Source organism: Dermacentor variabilis, chromosome 2 (assembly GCF_050947875.1).
Source record: "Dermacentor variabilis isolate Ectoservices chromosome 2, ASM5094787v1, whole genome shotgun sequence".
Taxonomy (NCBI): Eukaryota; Metazoa; Arthropoda; class Arachnida; order Ixodida; family Ixodidae; genus Dermacentor; species Dermacentor variabilis.
Window position 1 is genome coordinate 30509118 of NC_134569.1, and position 10103 is coordinate 30519220.

Below are 10103 nucleotides of genomic sequence, written 5' to 3' on the forward strand. Positions count from 1 at the left end.
AATTACCTGTATGTACCTTATTCTTGCTAATAAAAAATAGGGGCGAAGACTTTCTGATTCGCCCTCGTACTTACAGATTGCACAACAGATTCATGCCCCAAACATCGCTTGCGCTCCAAACAATGGTAGCTCTAGAGATTGAGGTCATTACAACAGCGATTTGCCTGCACACACATGACACTAACATTATCACGATTCGTTCGGATAGCCAAGGAGCACTGCGTGCCTTTACAGAAAATGAGCTCCCGGATTATATTCATACTGCACTAAACAAATACATGCAATTACACCCTGCATCACAGGTTCTATTGGAGTGGGTACCACGTCACCAGGGGAAAGATAGCAAACGTATCTGCCCATTTTTAGCCAACGCCCCAGAAGGGGCATGCGCCATTTGGTTTTGTGTCCAATTAGACAATCAGGCGAAAACAATAGACAAGAAGTGAATTTCCCTTAGTTTCCGCCAGTTTAGTCTATTTGCGTCAATTTGTACAGTGATTTCCGTCATTAGCATTACGTTAGTACAACATACGTGCAAATATAAAAGAAAACTTCGCTTAACGCCGATCCCACGTACGCGTGGAAACCATTTTTTTTTTTTTGTCATTGCAGCAAAAGGCTACATTAAATAAAATTGAAGAGTTGCTAAACGGTTATGCTCAATGCGACTCGTAACAAACAAACGTCGCTCAAACGGCGGTGAGAAGTGGACGCATAACAGACGGCTCTGGGCAGGGAAATGCACGCGTCGCGACAAGGCAAGAAACCCTAGCTTGAACCTGCGGCCCGAACAGCTACGAGTGAAACGGGAAACCGGCGTCGCTACAGGGAAGCGGGCGTACATCAGCGCAGCGATCGCGGATCGAGGAGCGACTCGGCGGCAGCGCGCCCTTTTGTCTCGTCTAGCAACGACAAGCGGACCGGTCCGCGTTACACGCGCTCGATGCCGGCCTATTGTTCCGCGCCGCGGGGGGTAGTTAATAAAACTCCCGCTAGGGGGGCTCGGTGGATGACTTCCCCTTTCTCGTCCTGCCGCGCTCTCTCTCTCTCTCCTTGCCCCCCCCCCCCACCCCCCCAATCTGTGCCTGGGCGTGCGCGAGGAGCCAGAGATTGCAGGCAGGGAGTGAGCTTTCGACCAGAGGTCCGCCTGTGGCTTCGCTCCCCGCCCGGTACGCGCCGGCTCTCCTGCGCAGTAACCTGTCCCGTACTTCACCGCTTTATGGACTTCGCCGACGACTGTTCCGTTTAGGGAAAAAGACAAGCAGGTTACGCGGCCGGGGTTAAGGATGCTGTGTTCCGGGCAAGTCCGGGCCTAGTACAAGAATACCACTTTCACATAGATCGAGTTCGATCGGTATCGAAACTCTCGACCGCGATTGGCTCTCTTCCGCAGCTTGCGCTAAGGAGCCAATCGCGATCAGCTGAAATTTGATACCAAGCGGGCTCGATCGCTATCTGAAGTGTCCGAGTGGCACCGGTATAATTGGAAGGCGTGGATCCATATATCAGCTGCGGCCAGTTTTTTCATCCACGTTCATTTCCATTTTTTTATAATTTCTTTAACTCAATTAAGAACTACAGATAATTTCCCCTATGCTTTCCTTGGCGTCATTGTTTGTTGGCTTCTTATGATATGTATTATATATATGTTCACCGCAAAGTGATGTGCCTCTCATGTTATTTTTGCCCGTATTATTATTATTATTTGCGTGCATGTAGAGAAGGTGTTGGTACACGCAAAGAGCGCCCACTACTCCGAATGAGGAAATTGAAGTACCCAAAGACACTGCGACAAATATGTCTACCTTGTAGGGCTGCATTATAAATAAATAAATAAATAAATAAATAAATAAATAAATAAATAAATAAATTGTTTATTTACTGAAAAACACGTCCAGTTCGTATATCGTGAGCGCAGAAGTAACAGATATCGCTATTCTTTGTAATATGAAGTTAGATGGAACTGGAAATAATCAAATCGTAGTTTTGGCCCGTAAAACCCCAGAATTTATTTATTCAGATGTAATAGGAAGATCAACATAAGGTTCAACAGGCACAAGTGAAACATATCATAAGAGCATGGCGAGCCAAGCATTAACAATACTTCTGTCCATAGACAGCCGTCACGGATTCCCCTTTTCTCTCAGATTATAAGTAGGCCATATAACTTTCGGGGTAATTCTTGGAGTAAAGACATCAAATATCAGCGAACAGAAGCGTCGTAGGTTTCAGAGGTTATTTTCATGGCTATTCTCGCACGTCTTTGTGGCGCACTGAGAAGTGAACTTAAGTCAGTGGTCTCTTCTCTTGTAAAGGGCGCTTTGCTGCGTCTCTACCTTTGATGCGGGGAAACATCTCTGATCAAGTAAGGGTGTGTAGGAGGCACGAAACAGTGACCACGTAAGTACGAAATAAATTAAAGTACAAAAAATAAAGACAGAGAGAGGCAGAGAGAGAGAGAGACGGAAGCGACAAACAACTTCACAGGCGCTACGTGCAGTTTTCTCTGAGCGCCTGCAGCATTCTCTGAGCTGTTTCGTCCACATCTTCTCCCTCTATTTATTTTTTTCTTTTGTTTCTTTTTCATTTTCGATGCTGTTTTAATTTATTTCGTATCATGAACTAATTCGACCAACAAAACTCCTTGCCATGCCAAGAAATTTCAACGCCGCTCAGCCTACGGCCAGACTGAACTAGTGCGGCCGAGATCGTACAGGCGCGGCCACGGGTATTGGGAACACGAAGCCCACGTCATCGCTGCACGGAGTGCCCCACCACCGGCGCCTTATGAAGTCTCGCGGCGCAGGCATAATCAAAGCGATTGGCGAGTCGTCTGCTATAGTGAGCCGTCCGCCAAGACTTCACGAGGCGCCGGGGGCGGCGCTCCGAGGATGCACTGCCCCGTGCTCTCGTGTTCCCGCTAGCAGTGACCGTGCCTGTACATTTGTATTTCGAAAGCGTCTAAATTTAATCATACGCAAAACGTACGTGACTTCTAAGTGGGAAAAAACGCAGAATTCAAAGTTTCGTTTTAAAGCGAATAGTTCAATTTTGCGGGTTGTGGGTGCTGCCTTGACCCTTGCCGAGCAGAGAAGAGTCCATTACCCGCTACCACAGAACGCGCTATCAACTATCGCACTACCTATTATGGCACCCTACCTACTAAAGTACTGAATTATGTACAATTATTTAGGCCTGACGCTCTTTACAGACCCAATAAGAAATAAAGCGAATAGAGTTCTTTGGCTCTCTCGCCCGTTGTCGTGGTCGCTGGTAGGCTGTAGGCAGACGGTGGTACGCTGTCGGTGGCTGTTTCATCGCCGATACAAAATGAATCTGTCCTCGCGCAACCGAACTGCGAGGCGCGTTCGACGCCGAACGCCAGCAGTAAATATATCTTATTAAAAAGCCATTGATGAGAACGTAGTTCGCACAATTCTATGCGTTATAAATACGGCCTTTGCGACGGTAAAATAAATATTTCTTCAAATTTTATTAAACATCCAGAACTATTCCGGAGGTTGTGAAGATAGGCAATGGGATGACAATGCGGAGGTAGACCTTGGCTCCGCTGAACACATTCCATTGTAATATCATCTAGTTTGCTACTTTGTTTTGCTTATATCAAGTACAATGTGTTGAATATGCGATACGTTATACTCAATGTACTCAAAGTATCGGTGTTCATATACATACCACAGTTGCACGCGTGCCTACGGGTGAGCAAAATTTCCTGTGATCATCTAGAGTTGTGCGTGTAAGCGAATAGCCGAGCCAGCCTGCACGTGCTGTCGCGCGATCGAGAGCGTTGGGGCATCTGCAGGTTTAGACGGCGTGGTTCAGGAAGGAGCAACCCTCCTCCACTCCCGCCGCCCGCTCCCCTTGTGGTGGCTGCAGGAAAGGGCTAAGGTACCGCTACAAATATGCACTGGTTAACGGTTCCCGCAGAGAGAGAGAGAGAGAGAGAGAGAGAGAAGAAACCTCGAGCCTGAGACCTCGAGCTGCGCAGTCCGCCTCTTCGTTGCCTCGCAGGCCTTCGTGCCCGAGTCACCAGACGATACCGTGGGTCCATTATAGTGAGTGGCCCAGGATTCGAATGGCTTGTATAGGGAGTGTTCCATTCATGTATAAACGACACGCCGCTTGTGAGTCCGTGAGGACGCGGGCGGACCTTCGCTTGCTCTTCGCGTCGCGAAGTGCGAGAGCGATCGCTGCTGCTTCTGCTGCTGCGCTGCATGTGGCGCGGATGGAGGCAGAGGCTACCAGGTTCCCCTGATTGACGACGGCGATTGTGTATTTAGGCCCACAAGGTGGTGACGAAGGATACGGGCTAGCGACCGTGTAATATGTATCTGGGTCTCTGAAACAGCGTTTGTGCAACATGCGGGCACGCACTGCTCTTCTCTCTTGATTGTGGGTGGGGAGCATGTTCTTGGGGATATAGGTCTACTACAATGCTCTCTCTAATGTACTTAGGCAGGAGTTGTGTTTCTTCTTTGCAGTACTGGGGTGACAGCGGGTACCCTAGCCGTTGAAGAAGGTCCCTTCCCTGTTGTGTCTTGTTGGGGCGCTCTCTGCGCTATGAGCGTGGCACTTGTTAGCTCCTCAGGGGTGTTGTATACCCCTAGCGCTAGTAATTTCTTTGTGCTTGTGCTTGACGATAGCTGTAAGGCCGTTTTGTACGCCGTTCTTATAAGAGTGTCCATGCGCTCTGCCTCGCTTTTGCGCTTGACTTGATACAGGAGTGCGTACGTGACACGGATGATGACGAGGGCTTGTACCAGTCTTCAGGTTTCGTCCTCTGAGAAACCATCTTTGCTGCGCGCTACTCTGGCGATGAGTGATGCGATGCTTCTTATAACGTGATTTAATTTCTCTGAGGCTACCTTTATGCCGTTGTTCTCCTGGACGTGCATACCTAGTAAGCGTGCTGTCGGGACGCGCTTTATAGGTTACCCGGCAATCACGAGATGTATTGGCGGGGCTCGATGTTTCTTAGCTTGCTTAGGCCGGACTTGAAGGTACTCCGACTTGTGTGGAGCACATCTCATTCCTACTATGGTTAGGTACGACTCGATGTGTCCGATAGCTGTGAGTAATGTGTTTTCTCTGTCGCCGTATGAACCCTTGGTTGCACATAGGGTGATATCATTGTGATAGAATGCACATCCGACTTTTGGGATGTTTTCCAGTTGTAAAGCACACAGGTACTGTGCCCGAATGGACAACTTTGTTCACTGGGTATGTACCAGGTATCTGCCATTAGGTAATGGTGCCACTCCTGGCCAATCACCCAGAATGGATATGTGCCACACTGTTTAAAAAAGAACACTTAAAATTGTTTCGGTGCTGGGCTGAATCGAACCCGCGCCACACGAATTCCTCAACGCGCCACACATCTCGGAGGCCATGTGCGGACTTTGTGTCGGCACCGCTAGACGGCACAGCATGTCCATAGGGAAGCGCGAGAGAGGAGTCCGACCGCAGTACACGGCTCATACACACCGGCGCGCCACCGATGAAATCTTGGAGGCCACGTGGAGGACTCATGTAGGACTTATCGTCCTATATGAGGCCTAGGTTGGCTGTCTTAGGACAAAAACATACCGGAGCAAATTTGAGCCACAGGATGAGGCATGTGTGTGCCGCAAAACAATTTCGAGGACACTTAAGCTTCGTCTTTAATAGTGGAACGCGATAGATTTGAAAGATCCCTGACACCGTGTCAGGCTTCCCGGAAACCGCAGCTTTCTTGCGGTTGCGCGGAGGCAAGCGCGATGTGTTGCTGCAAGGAACCGAGGGGGCCGTGCCGCCAGGAAAAGGGGTTTGTGTTTCTGTGTAACAGAATTATGTTTTCCGGTACATTCAAATTAAACTCCGACGCTACCATGTCTGTAGGTTGTGTTGAGGTCGTACTTTACGATTTTTCTTACGTATTTTACTTTGAGGAGTTCAATTAATTCAGTAAGACATCTGCGCCACGCTGAAGGCCTGCGCGGTTGTGGTCCGGAATGATTTTTCGACAAGCGACGTCCGACGCCACTATCGGGTTATTCTTCTTTTTTTTGCGACACGGGGTCCTTAACGCTATCGCATTAAAAACCTGGGAATGACTCGGTACAACGCCAAGATATTCACTCATCGAGACCAGTAGCGTTGGGATTCAAAAAAGAAGGACGGATTAACTGGTCATTGTCTGGATCAACTCGTCGAGATATGTAAGCGAGGACTAGAGTATTTGGGGACAAAAAAAAAAGCAGGAAAGAGATGGTAGAACTGGAGTCAATCGTAGGTAATCGTAAAATAGAGCGATAGAAGTTTTACGTTCGAAAATTAAGATCAAGATCAGATAGGCAAAATGCTAGATGGCGATAAATGCAGTAAAATCTGAATAACTAAAGTAGGCTTGTCGAATTTTTGTCTCCGTCCTCTGTCAAAGGGAGGCCAATAAACATGATTATCATCGAAGCGCGAGATGGGAGTACGTGGCCGCTCCACGCGCCTTGTCAAGTACTTTAATAAACACTCTGCATTTCTACATATCACAACTCTGCCTCGTCACTTGCATTACAACAATTATCATAATTATCATCATGGCATAAAAAACGTATCACTAACTATGCATCCATCATAAATTGCCAATCGAATTAATGCCACTAATCATCTCCAAGGGATGTATGGGCTGCTAATAATAATAATAATAATAATAATAATAATAATAATAATAATAATAATAATAATAATAATAATAATATTAGAATGGTCATAGAATAAGAAACTTACTCATCCTAATAGTCTGAGCAACGATTCCTAGCTTTATCAAGACACATCCACCGCCCTGCAGCATAGAAGACAGTGTGCAAAATGCTGCAGAAGTTATGTGTGATGATTATCCGTGAGAATGGTGATAGTATTTCAGCGTTACGATGCATTATGAGACAATTTATAAGTTTTTACGTATGTTTATTGCGGCTAGATAATGACGCTTACGGCGATTATTCTGATTCTCCAAGGATGATTCACTGCCCATATGACAGCGAGGACAGTGTATACTAAAGTACGAGTGACATGTATTGTAATTGTGTGTTTGTTGGATGCTGGATCACATCGGCGGCGCATGCTCCGCAAATGATATCTTTTTCGTTTTGTTTACATTTGCCGTTTGCAATTTGATCTATTATTACGTGTTGATATTTGTTCTCACTGTTCTTGCTCACCCTTAACTGAAATTAAGTGCTTTCTTTTTGTCTTGTATATGTCTTGAACGAGCTTAGGTTTGATATTTATTTTTACCCTCTACTATGCCACATCGCACACCTGTAGCTCATGTTGGTTATTAATGCGGAAGCATTCTACGGCTCATGAGGCGGAAAATGCGGCGTTGTCGGCGTTGGCGTGACCCCGATGGCCGAAAAAGTCAAGTGGGACAATCGAGGCGGTTGGTGACGTCAATTAATTGAAAGTCAATTAAGGCAATGTCAATTAAGGTAGAGTCAGCTAAGGCAGAGCGAATTAAGGCAGGTGTAATTGAGCTAAGATTCACAACGGCACTCAAAACCACACCATTGGTAAGCGTCGAACCCACGGCCTTTGGTGTTAAGGCGAAATTAATTGAAGTACAGGCAATTAAGACGTCCTTTAAGGCGTTCGAACTCACGAACTTTGGTGGGAGTCGAGCCAACGAACTTTGGTATTAATTAGGGCGAAGTTAATTAGAGTTAAGACACTCGAACCCACAGCCTTTGTTGGTAGCCAAAACCTTGACCTTTCGTGGGAGTCCAACCCACGACCTTTGGTGTTAATTAATGCGAAGTTAAATTAAGACGACCGAAAGTGCATGGGCATCGCGAGGTGGTCGCAATGCTTTCGCATTGGGATAACCAAGGGCCACTTCAAGTTTATTGTTTCCATTTTGACCACTGCAGCCTTGGCTGCCAAAGGCAGCAGTATTGAGTGAATAAATAAATTCAGTGCTCAAGCTATTCCACGCTGCGCAATCGCTTTGTGTTCTGAGTCGTATCCCCACTCCACAGGCATGCTTCATACGGCTCAGGAAAAAAAAAGAAAGAAAGAAGAAGAAGTCTTCGCGAACGAATACTACTTTACGCAGCTAAATCCTCTCATCAAACCCGTAACAAATACCGCTCTAATGCGGCGGCAGGCAATCATTTAAAAAAAATACCAATAAACGGCTCCAAACGCGCGCGCGCTTCGCCAACACGCGGCCGGGCGGCCGAGCGCTGCGCCGTAGCATGAGAATACATGGATGGATGGATGGATGGATGGATGGATGGATGGATGGATGGATGGATGGATGGATGGATGGGATGGATGGGATGGATGGGATGGATGGATGGGATGGATGAGATGGATGAGATGGATGAGATGGATGGGATGGATGGATGGATGGATGGATGTTATGAGCGTCCCCTTTGGAACGGGGCGGTGGGTTGCGCCACCAAGCTCTTGCTATTATACTGCCTAATGTCCTACCTATAGGTTAAAAAAGAAATAAAGGAAAAAAACGCTATGAACACCCACAGCCAAATTTTCTGATCCCCTATTGCGAACTGTGCTTTTGTACGTCTCCGTTTTTTTTTTTGTCGTTTCCCTACTTTTATTCCACCAATCCTCTAATCGCCTCTTACTAATCCCTATTGCGGACATGTTTACTTTTCCACTGCTCTCGCTGAACCCAAGGGCTTCAAGGAGGCCAGTGGTGCCTAAATCGCCCGCTGGGTAGACGTCTTCACATACTAATAAAACATGCTCCATAGTTTCCCTAGCTTTACCCCAGCAAGCACACGCTTCTTCTTCCTTTTTATATCTCGCTTTATAGGTGCGTGTTATCTCGCTTTATAGGTGCGTGTTATCTCGCTTTATAGGTGCGTGATCTAAGGCATCCCGATTTCGCTTCGAAAAGTAATGAGCTTTCCTTTGAGTTATCATAAATTGTTTCTTTCATGATTTCGTTTTTTTCTATTAAGTAGTTACTCATGGCAGGTTTCTTTTCCATTGCCGCCACCCATGATATTATTTCGGCCTCTCTGACTTTCCGCTTGACGTTCTTTGTTGCTGCGTTGCCCACCCAACAAGCCGCATACTTGCTGGTAAGCTTCCTAGTTCTTTTCCTCCACTGTGATTTAATGTTTTTCCTGTACAGATACCTCCCAGCCCATTTACTTTCTTCCGTATTCCTCAGTTGTTCTTTATACTCAACTTTACTGCGAGCTTCCCTCACTTCAAAACTATTTTAGCCCATATCACCCTGCACAGCTTCATTTGTAGTCTTCCCGTGAGCGCCCAATGCGAGGCGACGCACTGACCTTTGGTTCACATCGAGTCCTGATTGTACCCCTGATTTAAAGCAAACAAACGCATTTCCAAAAGTAAGTCCTGGACCCATTACACCTTTCCATATACCTCGTTATTCTATACCTCGTACCTATTCTATCCCCATTGCGCTCTGTGCTTCATTATGGCTGCATTTCTCTTCCCCTTCACTGTTATTGTTTTTTCCTGTGTTTCCATATATCTATTGCCTTCGTTTATATTCTATTACCCGAGGTATTTCCTGGCCCTGTATTGCCACTGTCTGTTCACTGTTTTCAATGAATATCATAACACCTGGTTTTCTAACACTAAGTTTCAAACCTAAATTGTTGCCTTCCTGTCCACAGATATTAGCCAGACGTTGTAAGTCGTTTTGCTTGTTAGCTAGCAACACAATATCGTCCATATAAAATAAACCTGGAAGCTGCTGCTCTACTATACTGTACCCGCCTGTTTGTATGAGAGATGAAAACCGATATTCCTTCTAGCGCCCTCTCCATCCTCATCATGTACATCATAAACAACAGTGGGGATAAAGGGTACCCCTGCCTCAGTCCCTTGTTGATATTAACTTTCTCCTCGCTCCTCATACCTTCCCATTCAACGCAAACGGTACTTTCTAGGTAAATCTCTCTCAAAAGCTGTAGACAATCGTCACCTAAGCCTTCCCCTTCCAGAATATCACACAGAATGTTGCGGTCTACGTTGTCATAGGCTCCTGTAATGTCTAAAAAGGCCACATATACCGGTCTGTTTTCTACTTTTGATAT